Source organism: Dreissena polymorpha, chromosome 2, assembly GCF_020536995.1.
Source record: "Dreissena polymorpha isolate Duluth1 chromosome 2, UMN_Dpol_1.0, whole genome shotgun sequence".
Taxonomy (NCBI): domain Eukaryota; kingdom Metazoa; phylum Mollusca; class Bivalvia; order Myida; family Dreissenidae; genus Dreissena; species Dreissena polymorpha.
In genome coordinates this window covers 8779737-8803323 of record NC_068356.1, presented here as the reverse complement: position 1 = coordinate 8803323, position 23587 = coordinate 8779737, and the positions used below count along the sequence as shown (strand labels likewise).

At 33.1% G+C, this 23587-nt stretch overlaps 1 long non-coding RNA gene across 1 annotated transcript; it reads left to right on the top strand.

The window, feature by feature from the left end:
* Window positions 1-308: 308 nt before the first annotated feature.
* LOC127865815 (uncharacterized) lies at window positions 309-1161 on the top strand. Its single transcript, XR_008042774.1, has 3 exons — window positions 309-480; window positions 627-758; window positions 904-1161. It is a non-coding gene; the product is annotated as an uncharacterized LOC127865815 (long non-coding RNA).
* Window positions 1162-23587: the final 22426 nt, after the last annotated feature.

Here is a 23587-nt window from a genome sequence, read left to right as displayed (position 1 = left end):
ATGGAAATATTTTCTCCTGTTTAAGTGACCGCCTATTATATAACATACATACGCATATTTCCCACAGTAAAAAAGCATACATTATTTAAAATCTAGATCGATTATTTGAAGTATATTTATGCCCCCCATTCGAAGAAGAGTGGGTATATTGTTTTGCATATGTCGGTCGGTCGGTCGGTCTGTCGGTCTGTCGGTCGGTCGGTCCGTCCACCAGATGGTTTCCGGATGATAACTCAAGAACGTTTGGGGCTAGGATCATGAAACTTCATAGGTACATTGATCATGACTTGCAGATGACTCCTATTGATTTTGAGGTCACTAGGTCAAAGGTCAAGGTCACGGTGACCCGAAATAGTAAAATGGTTTCCGGATGATAACTCAAGAATAAATACGCCTAGGATCATGAAACTTCATGGGTAGATTGATCATGACTCGCAGATGACCCCTATCGATTTTGAGGTCACTAGGTCAAAGGTCAAGGTCACGGTGATCCGAAATAGTAAAATTGTTTTCGGCTTATAACTCAAGAACGCATACGCCTAGGATCATGAAACTTTCATGGGTAGATTGATCATGACTCGCAGATGACCTCTATTGATTTTGAGGTCACTAGGTCAAAGGTCAAGGTCACGGTGACCCGAAATAGTAAAATGGTTTCCGGATGATAACTCAAGAACGCATACGCCTAGGATCATGAAACTTCATAGGTAGATTGATCATGACTCGCAGATGACCCCTATTGATTTTGAGGTCACTAGGTAAAAGGTCAAGGTCACGGTGACCCGAAATAGTAAAATTGTTTTCGGATGATAACCCAAGAACGCATACGCCTAGGATCATGAAACTTCATAGGTAGATTGATCATGACTCGCAGATGACCCCTTTTGATTTTGAGGTCACAAGGTCAAAGGTCAAGGTCACGGTGACCCGAAATAGTAAAATAATTTTCGGATGATAACTCAAGAACGCTTTTGCCTAGGATCATGACACTTCATAGGTACATTGATCGTGACTCGCAGATGACCCCTATTGATTTTCAGGTCACTAGGTCAAAGGTCAAGGTCACAGTGACAAAAAAACGTATTCACACAATGGCTGCCACTACAACGGACAGCCCATATGGGGGGCATGCATGTTTTACAAACAGCCCTTGTTACCTTTGCATTTCAGAATATATATTTTCATTTTACCTTTGGAGGCTCAAAGCGTAGTTATAGACCATTTAACCGTAAAAAGGCGGAGCGATGAGGCATACGTTATTCTTGTTTTTATGTTCTCCATCTTTGCATTGTCTGAGTGGATATCATGGGCTCTAGGTTTTCGGATTTAAAAGTAATGACGTAGGTTCTTTTTTCGATCTGCGTTCATTGGGTATTTAATAATTATTGGCGGAAATAGTTTTTTGTAACACCATACGATTTAAAATCTTTTTAATTCTCCAGTTACATTTGTATAGGATAACAGGCTGTGAGATGAAATAAATACCAATAGTTTATTTACTTCTGAATGTGGTTTGTTTTTAGGTATTGAACCATACGAACATAAAAACATTGAGGGAATTCTTGTTTACATTACTATTAATGAAATAAAAATGCGATATAACGATCGACAAATATTAATACAAAGATTCCAGATATATGATTTAGCGTCAGATGATTGTTGACGTCATACATGTAAAGTCTTGATGATTAAAAAAACAGTTCGCTCACGTAGTGGTCAAACCTTGCTTTTGTTTCAGAATTATTGCAGAATTGTTGCTATAGTGCATTTTATTTGGTGTGTTGTTATCGATTGACTACTCCTTTGTTTTCAATAACAACTTGGTTGTTTCCCTTTTTCAAACGAATTGAACTTCGACAAACTGACGTACAACCATCGACATTGCCGTAATGGTGTGAGTAATAAAAAACGTGCACACAATATTGTGATGTGTAAGAAGCCAACATCATCGTTATATATTTATATATTGCACATATCATTTGTAAACAAACAAACAATGGGCCAACAGGGCCATAGTAATTTAAAGTCAACACAACTTAATATTTGGATAGCGTTCAAACATAAGTCTATTTGATCCACTCAGAAAAACACATGAGTTTCCCCAACAGAACGTTGTATTTTTCTTCTTAGTAATGTCTGTGCTTATCAGGTCGATATCACCGTTGTAATGTGAGCTTCTTTAAGGTTAGAAAGATAATTAATACAGTAGATTTCAACAATTATTTAATTTAGTGGAAGAGAAAAGCTTTTTATTATGCAATTAACTTCATTACCGAAAACAAGGGATTGCATTTATCCAGAAATAATGGAGTAATGAACATCTGCAAACAAAGGTTCTTTAACATTCAGATGCCAATTAATGTGGAAGGATATGTTGTTTTATACAAAATGACCGAACCTTAACGAACACATGTACATAATTTGACACGGTTATATCGAAACTATAGTCCTTTGTTATTATAACACATATGACTTAAGCATGTACAGTACGTCTAGCGCGATTTCTGCCTTCTTCCACGCATCACCGTGATTCCGCCCAGCGTAGAAGATTACTATCTCACCCGATACACCGTGAACGACGGTGATGTCGCCGTGGCGAATTGCGTCGTCTTGTCTCGATAAAAATGTTGATAAGAACTCGCGCGCGGGCGTTATCGGGAAATCGATCTCACGGTGGACCACCGCGACCGCAGTGGACCACCGCGGTCTCGGTGGTTTGCGGTGAAATACAGGTACAGGAACAACAACAACATTATACAAATGTACGGTCTGCAATCTCGAAATGTACATGTTCATTCACATGCTCATGTACATTCAGATATTGCAGACCGTATAATGGTTTTTTTTTACTTTGTATGTACATGTATTACATGCACTTGATATTTAAATTGCCGAATATTCAATCCTTTTCTTTGAAGATTAATAAAACTCGGCATTTATTAGGTCTTGATTGTGATCTGACATGCTATTAGAAGGTGACGCGTGATATCTTATCTGAATAACGATATTACACACGTGCAGACATGTTTTACATTGAGCGTGAGTATAGATTGCGTTTCATGCTTAATTTTTTGTTTCAATTGTTTCTGCATGAAATTTCACTTGTTTTTTTTTTATTAAAGATTTGTTTTCGAAAACCCTTGTCCATTTGTGTAAATATATAAGTCGCCAACAATAACATAAAAACATGTTACATGTAATTTGATATCAGACTATTTAAGCGATTTCCTGTTTCTTCTGTTACATGTATTGGATCGAACAAATATACATGAACAAATTCGATACATCCGCATTATGTATTACATTCCGCGATATTTTAATATCATAGTCATCCGAAAAGATCAGTTGCCATATTGGCGAGTTACTATTTGTATACCTGTTCTTTGTTCAATAACAAGTTCATTTTGAAACATACACTGTTTGTAAAAAAAGCGTTTAAGAAAACATCGTTACATACATGTAGTGGTGCATATTGTATTACAATATTGTTGTGCATTACATTGAGTGAAACATTTAAATGATGCGTTTTCGATTGCTGTACATGTAAACCACTGTGCAATACAATGTAAATGTATATAACATTGATACAGTATCGAAAAGAATTGTTGATAAGAAATCGCGGTGAATTTAAAGAGTCATAATTTTATTTCAACTCGCCACTGAGCCACGGCCGAAAATAAGTTGACATATTATACAGATCGCCAATATTAAAGGAGAAATGCCGTTTTTATAACGAAAAAATGCTATTTTATACATATATAATAGAAACAATGTTCATCTGCATTCTTTGAAGAGTAATAAAACTCGGCATTTATTAGGTCTTGATTTTGATTTGACATGCTATTAGAAGATGACGCGTGATATCATATCTGAATAACGGTATCACACATGTGCAGACATGTGGTGACACGGACATACCGATAAACGCTTTTAATACACACTTGGGACATCGCCTCCCATTGAGCGAATACGTTCGTGCCTCTATCGCAGATGTTTTTTCAAGACCATTATCTTTCTTAAATTGATAATCCGTAATTAACGAAGAAAATCATCACCTATCTTTAGTGATTTTTTTTCTTTAAATTTAGTTTTTATTACGAAAATTTAAATAAAAGATATTAATTAAAATTAACTTAAATGTTAGGTTAAACCAGTTACATGCTTTTATTTTTTTTAAAGTTGCCTCTACCTGAAATCCTACAGAATTTCGCTAATAAAAAGTTCCGGACCAATTTTAGTTAAAATCACGAACTCCATTTCGGCTATAGATTGTTTAATACCTTTAAAGTGACACTTACATTTGAAATATTAATAACAAAATAGTATATGTTTAGACAAAAAAGAAATGTTGTATTTAATAAAGAAAGTCTGCCTAGGTCTTGAATCTTACAAAGTTTCTTAATGAGTATCTTCTGAACCCAAAGTTTACTTCAGACTTTAGATATTGATATAACCTTTATAATTATCATTGAATAATTAAATCCATAAAGAAATAATTACATTTTATGCAAAGGCTTTACTGAAAGGCGTGCTTAAAAAAACTAAATCGGCCTCAAAAAGTACGTGTTGTCACTGAATATAGTTGCAGAAACACATTTTTTATAAATCTATCGTGTATATTTCTTATGTAACTGTTATTGATTAACTATGTGATACATATCGAAACCTTTTTTCATGCTTGACTTATTTTCAAACCTACTGTGCGAGTCATAAAATACTGTTTATTGGAATAAAGTGGGTTTACATGATGATTACGCTGTAATCTGCCAAATTCTTCGGTACCATAATCAGAGGGGGAAAACACGTGACAAACAAGATGGCGACGTCCATGCCGATGCAGGTATTTTTCGTCGTTTTATACCCTGTATTACTTGTATTGTTATTTTTTACTCCGCTCAATTTCCAGCCATATTAGATAGACAGTTACTGGCTTTTATTTCATAGAAATATTCGCTCTATATCTCGACTTTACTCGGTGCGAAATTTCTTAGCGGGATGATCCAATTAGGGCTCCACTAAGAAAGTTTGCGGGGAGTAAAGTCGAGATATAAAGCGAATTTAAATACGAAATAAACGCTAATCACCTTTTTACTGATGTGGCTGGAAAGTGAGCGTCATTTAAAAAATAAACAGAAGTAATAAAGGGTATAAAACGGCGAAAATAAACTGTCTCGGTATGGACGTCGCCATCTTGACTAACACGTGATTACCCCCTCTGATAATGGCAGCGGTTCAAGTGATCAATTTATCGATTCTGGGATTGTCTATAAACATTGATCGCTTTCAGACTAGGGCCTAACACAGGGTTGCAGCATCCTGTCGCACCAAGGTCCCTTTTATCTACACATGCCCTTGTTTTGATTTCAGCACATTTTTATAACGTATTGAAGGTTTCAATAATTCCATTCAGATTTATTGCAAGTATACGTTCTGTGTCGACTATTATGAACCGTAAAACATTTTGAGAAAACAACCGACTTTCATTGAACATTATCATTGATGTTGCCAAGATATATCAATTGGCATAGGAACTACATTTACGAAATGGTATGCTTTATTCAATCTTAAACATGTTCGGACAAGAACTGTACTTATAAATAAATAAGTTTGTGTGCTCGCCTTGTATTTCTGAAAGGCACGCAGATGTGTCCTTTGATTCGACGTTTTAACAGAATACAAATAAATGCTTTGGAGACTACATGTATGTCTGCATTAGGAATGTTATTGTGCTTTGTTAGTTTAGTGAAGTTTTCCGCAATTGATATCCAACAGTTTTGAAATGTCAATTTTTACAATGAGTCTGACAGCAGAAATATATGGGGGTCGTACCAACAAAGTCCATGTGAAAAATACTACTACCAATAACAGTTATTCATTTTAAGTTAACCAAACAGGAACCCCATTATAAAATATATATAAAATTAAATTAATTTAAGAATCGTGTAGCTGATAGAAAGCGGACAATGAAAATAAATCAAAGTGCTGAAGGCACTGAAGTTGTCCGCTATTTCATAATCTTAGACGCAACTCAGTTTTCAAAATTATGTTATAGCTTTTTATATCGCAAGTTTGAAATGAACACAACAAATTTAAATTTATAAAGAGTGTGTCTAAAAGCACAGGTCGAGATGTGTGTGCACTGTTTATCCTCATATTTATGTTATAGAAATAACTTAGACAAAATAACAACAATATGTCTTTTTTCACAATTGGTTGCTGCACTGGCAACCATCTTTAGAATTTTGTTTGCCTTGATAAAGAATAACAAGCCTATAATCATGTACATGTTGTGTTATGTGTATCTTATACTTTATCTATTTTCTTTAAATTATTGAGCAACACATTGCCAACATGACAGACTTTTAATGCAGCAATATATCAGAAGCATATAACACCACCAAGAGCTAAATATTACCGGCGCTTGATTTATTGCATCATGTATTCCAATGCCATGTTCAATCATCCGTACACTATTTTAAATTTAATTAAAATGACGTAAACGTGTCAATGTTGCTATATCTTGATGATTTACAACATTTTTGTAATGTGAGGTGTGTTTTATCCAGATGAACCAAAAGGTCGTGCTTGCTTCACATGTATCGGTCGTCTGATATTTCATTATGTAAACAAGAGAAATAATAAGTTGCAAGGACAGAGATTAATACTCGGACAATTTATAAAATGAAGTTACTTCATAATTAATTTAAAACCCAAATGGTTTCATTATTATTTAATTTGACCTGTATTGCGTATCAAATAGTTTTTTATTCGGATAAAATATATGACACATTATTCACTGATTACTGCTTATCATACATGAAACTAGATATACTATATTATATAATTAAATATCGCTTTTCAAGACATGTCAAATTGACGATGCTCTGATTGTGAAATTTGTCTTTCCTTTCCTGATTGTTTATTACCATTATTACTATTGTATTGTACAGTGTATGCAGTGGTCTTTTGTGAGCGCCGTTTTCGTTACTGGTTCACATCTGGGTTTATTTAAGAGACATATAATATATGTGAATAAGTTCACCCGACCCAGGTTCAAACCAATGAATTTTCCAGTCCAGTGAGTTAACACATTAGCGTGGATAGGTCTTCTAGAAGCGATGCTGTCTTATTGATATAGTTCCGAAAATCGTGCATTGTTTAAGCCGACCAAAATAGCAACCGGTATCTTCACTGCTATCGAATAGCCTTTGATCAACAACAGCAATGCATTTTTCCAGACATCTGAAAAGCAAGCCCACACGTTATGATTTGCTCTAAAAAATAAATCTGGTAAAAAAACATATGGGACTGGGCACATGCGACGTCACATTGTATTATTATATTTAATATTTTTTTCGGATGAATGCGTTTCAAAATGTGTCTGATCAACGAACGAATAGCATTATATTTCCACATTATGCGCCCGTACTTTACATTCATTGCATATAAACTATGAAAATTATATCGTGCTTTTCTTGATTTTACTGTTGTGGAATAAACATGCACTCAATATATGATTGTGGCAAATAACCAATATATGCTAGCGCGTTCTGTGATGCAAATGATGATCAACTGATAAACATTTGTTTAAGATGGTTGGATTCACATTTAACAACACCATCAAGAACGATAACAAAACAAATAAACAGTAAACTTGATTCGTAATGCACTGTACACATAGATTCGACAAATCCAACAGAAAATAAAACATCAGTCACGAATTACAGACTCATTTAGTATTATAACACTAATGCATTTGCCGATCATTTATGATTAATAAGATCATATTACTACACTATGTTACTACTTCTTCAAAAATAATTATAAAAAATAAATACACGCAATGGAATGTCACCACTTTGAAAGAAACCACCAAAAGGGGATCACTAGTTGAAAGCACTCTTCGAGTTCAATCGTAGGAAGCGATACTGAATCACAATGTATGTCTGGATCGGGGGCGTACAACGAACCAATTTGACTTAAGTGTATAGATATCTATCATTAAATCCCCCACGACTCTGATATAATTGTAAACGAAACTATCCTAATGCCTATTTCTACCTGTAATAAATGGGTGCGAGTCTGGTATCACTTATCACCTGGCGCTAACTTTCAGCGCCTATTAAAATTACATGAAAATGTTTGCGCACTAGATTCTGCCATCGTTCTTTAGTTAATGTCTTTTACGTTCATTTTACATGATGTGCACTGAAATTAATTAAACGTTTTATGTTATAATGAACGTATTCAGGCCAAATTATATATAAACAATAAGCAGGATACGATAAGGGCAATTATTTGTTTCAATTTAACTTTCGTTCATAACGCATACAGGTAATGGCAAGCCATTTGTTTCTCAAGTAAGCTTCAATATATTGAAACAGAGTTTACAGGGAAAAAAACATGAAGAAGAAAAAAAAATAACCTGCGTCGTGTGAAAGGCGTTATAAATAATGTCGCGATATCAAAAAGTGTTAACTGAAAAATTCGAATCATTAGGATGATAAACAAACCAGAAAAACATACTTTACGTACTCTTTAAACCTTACATTGGCTTCATTTTCTTTGAATGACCAATCACACGACATTGTTTGTCGTTTTGACGCCACGAAAGCAAATTGCAGATGACGTCAAAAGATGTCTATATCGTTTTAAAACATGTGATTAGTATTGCTAACATTACCCATTATATACCGTATTCTATTAATCCTGACGAAATATGTTTACAGATCGCTTTATATATGTGTCATTAATTCTTATTCCGTTGGCAGATATGTTATTTATTAGCAAAAGTATACTGATATATTTCCTAGATTAAAAAAATAATCAAGTTCCCTGCATCAATAACAAATGTGTTGAATTACATATGTTTATGACATCTGCGTACGTTAGACATTCATCGATTTATTATAAGGTTGTCGTTTGCAAATGTTTTAGCTTTATTATACTACGTGTCTGTAATGTGTGACTGACGTTTTATTTACCGTTGGATTTGTCGAATCAAAGTGTACAATTCATTACGAAATATTTTTTCTGTGTTGTTTTTGTGTGTGTTCTTTTATCGTTGTTCATGGTGTTGTTAAACGTGGAACCTACCATCTTAAACAAATATTGATCAGTTGATCATTATTTGATATGAAACATCATTAGCATATAACCACACAAAGAGCTAAATATTACCAGCGCTTGATGTATTGCATCCTGTATTCCAATATCATGTTCAATCTCTCGTACACTTTTTTAATGTAATTTAAATGACGTAAACGTGTCGATTTTGCGATATCTTGATGATTTACAACATTTTTGTAATGTGAGGTATGTTTTTACCAGATGAACTAAAAGGTCGTGCTTGCTTCACGTTTATCGGTCGTTAGTATGAAAACAATAGAAGTAATAAGTTGCAAGGACAGAGATTTATACTTGGACAATTTATAAAATTAAGTTACTTCATAATCAATGTAAAGCAAAAGTGGTTTCATAATTGTCTTATTTGACCTGTCATTGCTTATCAAATAGTTTAACATTCGGATAAAATTGCTGACATATTATTCACTGATTACTTGCTTATCATAAATGAAACTAGGTATACTTGATTCTATAATTAATTGTTGCTTTTCAAGACATGTCAAATTAACGATGCTCTTATTTTGATATTTTTATTTCCTGATTGATATTACCATTATTACAATTGTATTCAATCGACAGTGTATGCAATGGTCTTGCGTGCGAGCCGTTATCGTAACTGGTTCACGTCTGGATTTATATAAGTAACCTATAATATATGTGAATAAGTTCACCCGACCCAGGTACAAACCAATTAATTTACCAGTCCATTGGGTTAACACATTAACGTGGGTAGGTCGTCTGGAAGCGATGCTGTCCAATTAGTATAATTCCGAGCATCGTGCATTGTTGAAGCCGACAAAAATAGCAACCGGCATCTTGACTGCTATCGTATAGACTTTCATCAACAACAGCAAATGCATTTTTCCAGACATCTGAAAAGCAAGCCCACACGTTATGATTTGCTTCAATACATCAATCTGGTAAAAGCATAGGGATATGGGCACATGCGACGTCATATTGTAATTTTCAGGTGACAAAGTGAGATTACAATATTTTTCGGATGAATATGTTTCGAAATATGTCTGATCAACGAACGAATAGCATTATATTTCCGCATTTTGCGCCCGTACTTCACATTCATTGCATATAAACTATGAAAATTATATCATGCTTTTCTAGATTTTACTCTTGTGTAATATACATATACTAAAGATATGATTGCGGCATATAGCTAATTCATGCATGTTAGCGCGTTTTGTGATGAAAACATGACAATTATTACAAGTAAAAAGTGTATTAATTTTCTTCATTTCTGGATAAATAGTGGTTGTTTTACTATATGTAAATGACATGAGTATACGCATTTAAACAATAAACAAATAACAAAAAACGACCTGATCGACTGTTGAAAGACTTACTTTAACAATATAAGTAAGTGTACGCGGTCAAAATGATTAAAATGTTTTACAGATATAAAGATTAATCGAAACATCGAGTCATCTTATGTTGATTTTGATTTTTTTTATTGCTACAGACAACACGGGTTAACCCGGAACTATGTCTGGTATATTCAATACTATGAGTAACGGACACTAATGCGTAGTTCTAGAAAATGAATAACACACCCACTCGTGTTATTCATCTAGCAACGCATGAGATACGCGTTTCTCTGGATGCGATCGTATGAGATACGCGTTTCTCTGGGTGCGATATTAGTTTTAAGCGGACTTAACCAATTATCTCGTTATACATGAACATTCACAATCCATTTTACATACAATAACACAAGTCTTTTCAGAATGATTTTAACGTTAACAAACGTGTGTAGGTATATAATCAGCTAAACTAGACGGTCTGTATAATATCTCAGGATATTTCCAGACTGTTTTGGAGTTTTTGGGATATTAATAGGCTATCTGGAATTCGCGATGCTATATCAAGGATATTCCCACACTATTAAGGAGTCTGTAGGATATCTGTAGGATAATCCCAGACAGTCTTGGAGTCTTTTGTATGTTGCTAAACTATCAAGGATTAAATAAGATAATTCAAAGTTATTCCCAGACTATATTCGATATCCCCATCATGTTGGATTCTGTTTCGGAGTCCCGGGATTTTGCCTATTAGCATGGTTTTTATATGTGTAATGCAGTGTATGCTGTATTTTTCAAGATATAGTTTGTCACACTGGTGAAGCGAATAACGCCGATGCTTTCTTCATAATGTGACAGCAGTTGAAATCAAATTGTTTCCCCTGGAGCGTCGCTAATTTTGTCCACACATGCATGATTTAAAATAAAATTGCAGATGCCCGCATATAAACATATAATCAACACGACTATCGAATGTTATTACCTAAACTGAACTGTGGTTTCAGAAATAAATTTGTTTGAAGTTATTTGAAATGTTTTGAACCTAGGAAAATGATTGGAACAAAGTGAGAAGAATACTATAATTTTCAATTCGATTTAGCATTTTAAATATCATACATATTTTTTTGCGAATTCAATGAAAAACATATTTGAGTTACAATGCCATGCAAGTGAAAGTCTTTATTAAGAATGTGACGGTCAGGGTGGGACCATTTTTTACAAAGATGCATAATGATGAAACTGTAGAAGACTAATAATCGTTTGTACATACCTATTTAATACATGCTGGCCTTTTACTTTCAAAGAAATTAATTTGTTTATGATGTAAACGAATAATTATCCTGTTATAGAAAGTATTATGAAAACGATTGGCATGATGTTTAGTAATTGTAAGCGAAGGATGATACAAGTGGCACATTGGTAATCATGTTTTATCGCTTGTATCATGTTCTAGTTCTGCCAGTTTGAATTTCGTAATTTGAATGTTTTAGGAGATCACATTCGAAAAAGTTTGTTACGGTTCTTGGACTTATGGACAGACAGACGAACGATTATAATTAATCCAGTCTACTCCCATTTTTCAACTTTATTTAGCAGGCGTTCAGCGCACAGCCCGTGGGCTAGTTAATAGATTGGAATATATGTATTATACACGGCTCTTATGTAATTGCATACGCTGCAAGGCAGCAAACTGGATAGCAGCTTAACTAGTGGTTATTGTGTACACGTCTATTTTCCAAACATCAGTACACAACCAAAGACAATAAGCTGTTAGTTACGTTATTGCTGATACCTTAACGGCATTAAAAGTGCTACGAGTTTTTTTACACAATATACAAATTTGTTTTGTGTTACATGTTTCACGATCAAATAATGTATTGGTTTTAATGGCTGAATGTAATGACATACAAATATATGTGTTTTTAGACAACTGTATTTTTCTTGACCTTATAAAACTATTTTATTAATTTGACAGAGCAGAAAAAAATCACATGAATACCATACAATCAATCATGTTGCACATGCACTTTGTAAAAATTATGAAACCTGGCTCTAGATTGCACTCTATAAAGTGAACATCACTTTTCATTATAATACATTGCTCACTCCCACATAAGAGACCATTGCGTAAGAAACTACTAATGCTTGTATCATTATATTGCCAATTAAAACTCCCACATTATTTTACCGGTATCTAAATTCTACATCGCTCACGCCTACCCCCGTAACTGTTGGTTGTTTTCAAAGACATTTATTAACTGCATTTATTTTTAAAAATAAATTGGTCTAGACAACTGATCATATTCCTTTTGAAAACATGGACAATTTGATTCCGATTTAATCAAATATTTAAAATATAGACATTATGAAACATATTTAGTTGATTAAAGATGTTTTGAATCATGTTTTGATATACATTTGGAACACTGAAGGTAATTTCGCGTTTCAATTTTCAATTGCATTTTTACAAAGTTGTGAAACACTTGTAATCTATGCAATGTAGCGCTCTAATGTAACACAAGATGTCTATATTCAACTGAATGTTCGTTTAATGTCATATTAGGCAATATTATGACGTTAACTTTATAAATAATCTAAATTTAATATCACATTCGCACACATTTGATATATCATCTACAAATGAACTTACCACCAGGTGCTATTTACCCTTATTATATCTGACACTATTACATGACCAGTCTCTCCAGAGGAAACATGAAGTTTGTTTTAGTTTTGATGCATGTATCATTAGTTATAAAGTGAACATTGTTCATCTATAGGGTGCTGAACATCACAACAGCATGCCCCAAGTGTCGTCGACTCGTCGTCCATCCCGATGACGTCATTTCCGGTTAATTAAAATAAACCAAAAACTTATTAAGTGCAAGACAGTTAACTGCATATTCCAACACAAGAAAACAAACGCATCAGTTTCCGCAAAAGTCTGAGGACCATCGGACACAGTTAAAGAGGGAATTCAAGAGGGAAAAAGTATGTAAACAAACTGACCCTCATGACCGGTATAAATTTCAAGAAGATTTTAAATATGTACTTAATAAGTAACTGACTTGGATTCGGATCAGTCATCATAACAACATTTATAAATCTGTCTGTGCTTGCATGCATTTCTAAGAATCGCGGAACTGACAACTTGAATCCAAGGTAGCGTGAGAAGGGACGTTGAAAGGGTTTCATGACGTATTCCCTCATGATTTGAGAGGCCTTGAAAGAGATTGAACGTGTGAACCTTTGATTTGTTGCCTATCAATCTAGCGATTGATCTGGCCGGCATAAGCATACATATATAGGAATTTAGCACCAAAGAAATAATTAAGGGTCCATAACTTAATGGATCTAAATGACGAAAAACTACAAACTTTAGAAAGCAAATAACAACATATAACGCCTGTAGAGATAAAACATTCATAATTTGGCGCACTCTATCCGAACATATGCTTTAAATTATTAACATTAATGTACGAACATGTATTTAAAACAACATCTGGCCAGATTATACAAATGTTGGAAATGTAGATATTTTATAATTTCTTATATAAGCTTGAGGATTCACAAGTAATTGTTATTCATCCTTGATGTAATTTCTATAAAGCTACAAATATTATAAACTAAATTGTAATGCGTTTTATTATATTTATATATTATTATTATTGATTTATTATATTTTCCAGTGTCGATGAAACAACTTTTTGCACTAGTGGTAGATCCTTATGCTTTGTATTCTCTAGAACTGTATACAAAGAAGAGATCAAGTGAATATTTTTCTTTAAGGTAAAATATCACATTTCTGGATTAAAGAAAGAGCATGGACAGCAGAATTCCCATTAGAAGACAAAACTTCTGCCACAATGTCTCCCAGTTGGATTTCAAAAGGGCTACACGTTTTTGTGGAAGAAACACTGTATATTGAGCAAGTTTTTTTTGACAGCATGTGTAGAACCTGTAAACATAGAGAAAAATAATTTCTATGTATTTAGAAATTGTAGCTGCAAATTATTGCCAAGCCATACCAACATTTTTAACAACTTAATTGTCAATAGTAAGGTATCACACCTACTCTAAGGGTTATTTTATGGAATACAAACATGTATACATGTATGTTTATAAAATACGAAAGCAATAAGCATGTTACAACATAAAGAAACACAATTATAAATAGTGTATAGAGACAGTATTATTACAGTCAAATCATTTTCTTTCACAAACGAAAATTGTCTTAAGCGAAGCAACACTGTGTTTGTTCGCTGAAGAAAAAGGGTTAACTTGTATCAGATATGAGAGATATACAAGGCATATACTTGCCACTTATGAGGCTTCTGTAATCCACTATCTGACCCGTGCATGCATGATAAAACAAGCAATATTTCTTTAAGATGTCAGCAACCGCAGACAAAGGACAGTCATCATCGATAATAAATCATCTTCAAACACACGCGCGATCTGAATTATACCAAATATGTATAGTTTGAATTTTAGTATCAATAACTAAATTTTAGTATGTTGTAGTGTCGTCCATTTAATGGGCTTTTGTCGCTTGTTTCATTTGGTAAGTAAGTGCCTTCCAAAACTCATTTTTACATTTACGTTTATTTCTGTTAATTGTAGCGTGTGTGCTTAGTTTCAAATATTATTAAGGCTTTAAGCCTTGAATAATAAAAAATATAAAATATAATTATAATAATTCGTTACAAAACCAAGTATTTAATAATTTTTTAACTACAACTTACGACTTAGAGATCTGTCCTGTTCACAAAAGCGAAAGTTACGTTATCAAATTAGTGCCCGATAAAGCAAAATAGTGCACAATATAACTCAACGTGAGCTCTTTCTATCTGTCGATAGACCTGTCGTGTGCGTCGTCAACGTTGAGCTCGTTGCCACTCAAATATAATAATATTTCATCACTCCAGAGTTAATATGTTCATATAAAATCTTAATGAAACTTAGGTATAATGTATAACAAAGTCGCTTTATTAAATGTTATGTAAACCGTGGTATTTCTCCAGAGGCAATTTGTATGATTTTATATTGATAAAACTCGGTCAGAATGTTTATCTTGACAAAAACAGTTTCAATCTGAGTAAGGTGTTTATGAAGGCTAGTTCACCGTGTTAACTCTTAGGAAACCTTGTTTCCGTTTAAGAGGCATCACTTATGACTAAATTTTGATGAACCATGGTCAAATTGTTTATTTTGGCACTTTAAGGCGGTGTTTGAATCTGGGTCCGATGAGTAATGATTTATGTCACAAGGTCAAATCTTAAAAACACATTGTTACTACTCAAGAGGCAACATCTATGAATAAATCTTAATCAACACCGTCTGAATGTTTGTCTTGACAATATCTGGAACAATTCGTATCGACGTCAAGCGCGTCGTACAACAAAGTCACCAGGTAAAATCTAAGGAAAACCTTGCAACCACCATAAAATCAACATGTATGGCCAAAAAATATTGATTTATCGTGATTTATATTTTATCGTTACAATATCTAGCCCGAGCTTGAATCTAGGTCATATGATAAACAAAACTAGGTCACTTAGTTAAATCTTAGCGACATAGTGTTTCCTCTCTGGAGGACTATATGTATTATTCATTCATGATAAAACTTGGTCATAATGTTTACCTTGACACAAAAAAAAGAAAAAAAGATAAACAAGTATGAACTTTAAAAATAATGCCTACCCCGATAGCTTAGTTATTATTATATATTCAATCTTGATAAAACTTGGTCAGAATGTTTATATTGACAATATATAGGCCAAAAATGAATACAGGTCGTGTGCCTCAAAAATCATATACACCAGGCAAATACAGAAAATAACGTTTTACCACTCTTGTACATTCACACAAGATTTGCTTATGACGAATATACTTATACAGCAATATTAAGGGTTTATTTCCATTATTGTTTTAAATAAGTCATGATAAAACGCATGATACCGGATTATCGCACTATCTTATACATCGGCATTAGATTGAACGCGTATTCTTGAATTTAAAATCAGCTGTATTGTAACTTATTTTGTACGCGTAACATATTGTTAATATTAAATATGCTTACATTCGCAAAATCAGCATAAAAAAATAGACCCACTTCTTAAACTGAAAAATTAGCGGACGTGACGATGTAAACGCGTAAACTCTAGGCAATGTTTCAAAGAATGTGTTTGGTTTCTTTAATTAAGTAGATTAGGCATCTAGCATAAGTCTGACTGAAAAGCGTTTTAAATAGGTATTAAATGACGCGATTATTATATTATTATAACACAGGGAAAAATAACAGAAATAACATACACTCATATACTTAATGAAATGCCTGTAAAACAAAATGAATAGTTGGATTGAGATAGGAAACACAAAACAAGTTGAATCTGTTAAGTTGAGTTTAGTTTTATGTGGTTAGGTTGGCGTCTACCCTTCAACATTCAGACGGGAAAGTGTAACCGCATCTTATAAAATAACAAACATCAAATGCGTGTGTTATCAATGCGACGTGATAATCTTTCGACTTGCAGACTTGTTATTTGAAATGAGGCGAACGATGCATTTTTCTGTTTGAACTCATCTTATGATTATACGTAAACAATGTCATTAAAACTTATGTTCAGTTTCATATTGTGCAATTAAGGACCATAAGCTATAAAAAACAATTGAAATAAACACTGGCTTTACATATGTATTTCTAGTGATAATATCTGAGATTATTTTTAATTGACATCTCGTTGTTGAAATGCTACATATTTCATATCAACATTAAGATATTAAAGGAGCTCCCACATGACATTAAAACCCATGGCATTCAATTGACGTATAAACTGTGTATATTGATCCATCATTTCGTTTAACATATCATGCCTTTTATATATATACTCAAAAATGACGTAATATCAACAAAATACGTTGATGTAACTTCGTAAGTGTATGTTTATATTGCTTCTTATGACTTAAAATACCAAATAGTGAGTATAATGTACATATTAACGTTTGATTTAAATAAACAAAATTAACGTGTATGTACGATACATTATATTTAATGCCTGTACATTTATAAATACTTTTAAACAGATCTATTTTAAAGTGATATTATGCGCGTCTAACAGTATATGCTATGTTTATAGGTGTCTATCGAAACAGTTGTTTATTATTGGTGTTTTCACTTCATATGCACTTATATTTGTTAATGCATCATCAACATACTAAAACAATATCCCGGAAAGAGAAAAATAATGCATTTTAATGTCAAGCGTTGACTTTCGTTTTAACAACTGACGACAGAAATGATTCGATGTACGATATGATTCTAAATTTAGTTTTCGTGCAGATTCGTTCATACGACACAAAGACACAATTTTGTTTTACGGATCCTTTTAATTTCCTGCAACGATATCTTTTCATACGACACACGAACATTTACTCCGATCCTAATAAAAAGACAGTTCCGCTCGGCGTAGAGGACAGGGACGGTAATGTAAAATATCGAATACAATATATATTTTTATAACCAACTGGTAGCAAGATGAGTTGCAGATAATTGGTCAGTTACCATATCTTAACTAACTCTTTTGACCTGTTAATTCTTTTCAGCTCAATTCAACAGTGAAAAGTGCCCATACTATCACTTTAAACTGGCCTCGCAGTTCCTTTCTTATCTGAAACCTAGCGCGTTGTGTTGTACGAGAAAACACAGAATATTAATTAATATAAATGCAGACATTTAGTTTTTTTTCCGTACTCAAACATTAAATATGCGATCTCATTGTTTGACTGGACCATATAATATTCCAACACAACGAAATATTATTTAAATGATCAATTGAATCAAACCATACACCATCTAAGAAGTTGACGCATGCTATCAACAATTGTCATCTTGAATATACCATATATGATGTTCATCATACGTAACAAGACACTCTTCTTTTAATTACACAATAATATATTAAAACATTGTATAACAGATAAGGAGTTTTACAAAGGATTGTGTTGTGTATTACATAAAATGTTTTCTTAATTCAGAATTCTGTTAAAGGGATCTTTTCACGCTTTGGTAAATTGACAAAATTGAAAAAAGTTGTTTCAGATTCGTAAGTTTTCGTTTTAGTTATGATATTTGTGAGGAAACAGTAATACTGAACATTAACCATGCTCTAATATAGCCATTATATGCATCTTTTGACGATTTTAAAACCTAAAAATTATAAAGCGTTGCAACGCGAAACGATTGAATAATTTGGAGAGTTCTGTTTTTGTCGTTAATTTTTGTGAAACTACGAAGATTGCTTATATAAGGTATAAAATACGTCACGAATGTGTACTCGGCGGAATAGCTCAGTAAGCTAAAGCGTTTTTACTTCAGGACTCTGGCAGGACTCCAGGGGTCACTGGTTCGAAACCTGCTCCGGGCAATGTTCTTTTCCTTTTTTTATTTTTTTTTCTTGATTTTTTACTGGAGCTTTTACGATCCAATGTTTACATTTATCAATATAAAGCATTTAATGAATAAGTTAAAAAAATGCCAAAATCTGTGAAAAGGCCCCTTTAAGTGATAATACGGGCATTTTTTCACTGTTGAATTGAGCTGAAAAATCAACAGGTTAAAAGAGTTAGTTAAAATGTGGTAACTGACCAATTATCTGCAACTCATCTTGCTACCAGTTGTTTATAAAAAATATATATTATATTCGATATTTTACATGACTCCCCCAGTCCTCTAAGCCGAAATGATCCGTAAAACAAAAGTGTGTCTTTGTGTCGTATGCACGGATCTGTAATAAAACTAAATTTAGGTTCAAATCGTACATCGAGTCATTTCTGTTGTCAGTTGTCAAAACGAAAGTACGCTTGATATTCAAATGCATTATTTGTCTCTTTCCGGGATATTGTGTTAGTATGTTGATGCTGCATTAACACTTATAAGTGTATATGAAGTGAAAACACCAAAAATAAACAACGGTTGCGATAGATACCTATAAACATAGCATATACTGTTAGATGCCCATAATGTCACTTAAACGATCAAGTGAATTATGGACACTTTTTAAACACATTATATTGTGCAAGGGATCCAAAAACGCGAACAAAAATCAAGATAAATGTATGTTGTTTTACCCACCAAGTTATCATCCCAATTTTCGAATGATATCGTCATCATTTTAGTATCAATTGCATCATTTCATTATGTACTAACCCAGATTCATCGGGCAAGTATCATTATATCAAAGCATGCAGCTACGATTCTTTCAGATCATATTAATATACAAATATATTGATGTACACAAACAGTTATAACCGCGACAGGGTGTTACTGTACCAATCTGTGACATTCGTATTGGGTAAATGCAAGATGTACGTTTGCATGCTTCGCCGTGATAATGGCGGAAGTAAATAAATCGTTTGCACTGTCCGTGTATGTGTTTTGTATAGCGTATTTATGTTTAGTTGTATGCCAAATACTATTATACTCGTGTTTCTATGCATTTGTGGGTATTTCCGTTTCGTTTTCAACTTAAAACTTGTTCATGCTTGCTGTATAATAAACATGACACACATTATCATCATATGAAGACGGCATAACGCTATGGTTGCATATATTTGTGCATTCTCACAAATAAATATTTATATTCATTGTTACAATTTACTTTCATTTTCAAAAATTGACGAAGGAATTAAATCATATTTATAAAGTTAAAGCTAGTGAAATATATGTATTTAAAAAGACGTGCTTAACTAAAGTTATACTGTAGTTTGATTTATTAACTTTATCCGTACTTTTTTTTACTTATAATAAAACTTGATTAAAGTAGACGTTTAATCGTTTTGGTTCATAAGAACTCTAATGCGTAAACAACTAAAAGTAGTTTGTTTTCATTAATCTTACTAAATATATAATGTGGAACACCCTTTAGTTTGTTCAGGTATGTCAGGTTGAGTTTTCAAATATATTTGCTACATTCGATAATAATTTCTAAAATAATTATTTTTTGGCGATTATTTATGATTAATAAGATCAAATTACTACACTATGTTACTACTTTTTCTTCAAACTATAATTATACAAAAATATACCCTCTTTGAAAGAAACAACCAAACGGGGATTACTAGTTGAAAGAACTCTTCGAGTTCAATCGTAGGAAGCGATACTGAATCACAATGTATGTTTGGATCGTGGGCGTGCAACAAACCAATTTGCTTTAAATGTATAGATATCTATCATTAAATCCCCACACGACTCTGATATAATTGTAGACGAAACTATCCTAATGTCTATTTCTACCTGTATTTAATGGGTGCGAGTCTGGTATCACATTGGTAAACATTGAAAATATCTTCCGTACGTGCATTTATAACTTTCCGCGCCTATTAAAATTAGTTGAAAATGTATGCGCACTAGATTCTGCCTTCTTTCTTTAGTTAATGTCTTTTACGTTCATTTTACACGATTTGCAATGAATTTCATAATACTGTTCATGTTTTAATGAACGCATTCAGGCCAAAATATGTATAACAATTAAGCAGGATAAGGGCAATTATTTGATTCAATTTCACATTCAGTTCATAACGCATAAAGGTAATGGAAAGCCAGTTGTTTTGCAAGTAAGCTACACTATATTGGAACAGAGTTTACAAAAAACCGATGAAGAAATAGAGAATAATAGTCTGTTTCTTTTATGCCTTTTTTTCAAGAAAATGTTCAACAGCTGTTCCCTTTCGCTGAAAAGTTACCCTTTTTACCCGTGGCGTGCCTCAATACATTCAAAACACAAAATGACGTCATTAGTGTGACGAAATGACGTCATTATACCAGCGGAATTCTCCAGTTAAACTCTTATAATCTAAATAAAAGGTGATATAGCCTAAAATAAAAGAAAATATGTTGGATTCGGTGGAATGTCGATTTTAATTCACTCGTGATCATCAAAAAAAAATATATAATTATTTATGATAATCTAAAAATAGAAATAGGAGTTTCGAAAATTTGTTCTTTTCGCCGGTGAGAAGAACAATTTGTTTATTTTACTGCAGAAATGTCATATTTTATCATTAGGTATAAAAGAAGAATATAGATCAATATAACATGCGTCGTGTGAAAGGCGTCATAAATAATGTCGCGATATCAAAAAGTGTTTACTGAACAGTTCAAATCATTTGGATGGTAAACAAAACAGAAAAAACATACTTTACGTACTCTTTCAACCTTACCATTGGCTTCATTTTCTTTGAATGACCAATCACACGACATTGTTTGTCGTAATGACGCCATGAAAGCAAATTTCATATGACGCCAGAAGTTGTCGATATCGTTTTAAAACATATGATAAATATAGTTAACATTACCCATAATATACCGTATTCTATTAATCCTGACGAGAAATGGTAAATGATCACTTTATATATGTGTCATTAATTCTTATTCCGGTGGCAGATATTTTATTTATTAGCAAAGGTAAACTGATATATTTTCTAGATTAATAAAACAATCAAGTTCCCTGCATGAATAACAATTGTGTTGAATAATATATGTTTATGACAGCTGCGTACGTTATACATTCCTCGATTTATTATAAGGTTGTCATTGGCAAATGTTTTAGTTTTATTATACTACATGTGTCTGTAATGTGTGACTGACGTTTTGTTTTCCGTTGAATTTGTCGTATCTAAGAGTACAATCCATTACGAAACGTGTTTACTGTGTTGATTTTTGTGTGTTCTTTTATCGTTGTTGATGGTTTGTTAAACGTGGGACCTACCATCTTAAACAAATATTTATCAGTTGATCATTAATTGATATGAAACATCATTAGCATATAAACACACCGGCAGCTAAATATTACCAGCTCTTGATTTATTGCATCATGTATTCCCATGTTCAATCGCCCGTACACTATTTTTAATGTAAATAAAATGACGTAAACGTGTCGATTTTGCGATATCTTGATGATTAACATTATTGACGATGCTGCAAAGCAGCTCATCAAAGTTATCATACCATTAAAAAAAAATTCACAATGGCGACCTATGTAACAGACCGAGCCAGTCCGAATGAGATTACTCGATTTTTCTAATCGGCATACCTCGCTGATTATCATTAATAAAGGTAAAGGAAGCTCAGCTATAAATAGGACAGCATATTGTGGGGAAAGGATTTAATAATAGTTTGAAAACGTTAATTTTAAATCAGTTATATTCAATCCATTATATGTTTATAGATCAATCAAACAACTATGCATTTCCTGTATTGTATTTGACATTTGTCGTGATTCTGTAAATAAATTGCGAATGAAAACATTTATAATTAACGTTTAACGCGTTCATGAGTGTACAGAAAACGAATTATTTCGAACCTGCCATTTGTAAACGTTGAAGCGAATATGGTTTATAAACAGCATATTAGCCGTGCGACATCTATGAAACTCGCTCTTATGCGAGCTCTCTCATCTTGCATATTTAATACACTTTTTAAACATACATTACAGAGCCACATCAGTGCACATACTATGTTTGATAATTCATTCGTTTGTTCGATATTGTTTGCTGTTTTAAACACATATTAGGTCATATCGCGGAGATTTAGTTAACCTTACTATGTGCTCATGGGCGATCTCACGTATTCAAGTCGTATTCGACTATGTGCTCATACCTACTTTCGGGAATCATCATGAAATTATTGCCTTACTTAACGAACAAACATGCCTAAGCTTATTGAATTAGAGAAAAAACAATAATCAAAAGAGAATAATTATATGTTCATGCACATGGGCATGTGAAATCACGTCCGTACACATAACATCTTTAACTTAGGAAAGGAAACAACGAAATATAAAGTTTGGTATGATATACATGTGAAATTAAAGAGCATGGTGTAATTACAGAGCATGTCAAGTTTTGAATATATCTGCTACGTAACGTAATGTTATAACCCACAGACGTTTTACTGTAACAGAACGTTTTTTTTTAAGATAAGTGGTTCAGAAAATACACATCGAATATCTTTTTAAAGATATTTCTTGTTGTATTTGCTCGAGAATGTAACCCGCCTCCCAGTTTCGCTGAATGGGCCAAGTTCCCCACGGGTACTACTTCCCCGTACCCCCAATTTTTTTCGTACCCAAAATTTTTCGTACCCAATG